At 41.3% G+C, this 559-nt stretch overlaps 1 protein-coding gene across 2 annotated transcripts in view; it reads right to left on the minus strand.

Annotated features, from left to right (window-relative positions):
• LOC106294374 overlaps positions 1-559 on the minus strand; it is an 11,456-nt gene that overhangs the window by 8,294 nt on the left and 2,603 nt on the right. The window lies entirely within an intron of this gene.

Raw genomic sequence — 559 nt, forward strand, 5'->3', positions numbered from 1 at the left:
AGGATACAAGAATGATCCGATCAGCCCTTGTATCTTTATAAAGAAATTCGGCCAGGGCTTTGTAATCATTGCAGTATATGTAGATGATTTAAATATCCTAGGAACCTCCGGAGAAATTTCTCAAACTGTTGAATATCGCAAGAAAGAATTCGAGATGAAAGATCTTGGAAAAACAGAGTTTTGTTTGGGATTGCAACTTGAGTATATGAAAGATGGAATTCTTGTGCATCAAAAGGCATATACAGAAAAAGTACTCAAAAAATTTAATATGGACCAGTCTCACCCATTGACTAGCCCCATGGTCGTGAGAAGTCTTGGTCCGGACACTGACCCATTTGGTCCAAAGAAGAAAAATGAGGAAGTCCTTGGTCCCGAAGTGCCTTATCTCAGTGCCACAGGAGCTCTGATGTATTTAGCTGGCCACACACGACCAGACATCAGCTTTGCTGTGAACTTACTTTCTAGGTTCAGCTCCTGTCCGACCCAAAGGCACTGGAACGGGATTAAACATATACTTCGTTACCTACAAGGAACGAAAGACTTGGGTCTTATGTTTACT

The sequence above is a fragment of the Brassica oleracea genome, chromosome C1 (assembly GCF_000695525.1).
Source record: "Brassica oleracea var. oleracea cultivar TO1000 chromosome C1, BOL, whole genome shotgun sequence".
NCBI lineage: Eukaryota > Viridiplantae > Streptophyta > Magnoliopsida > Brassicales > Brassicaceae > Brassica > Brassica oleracea.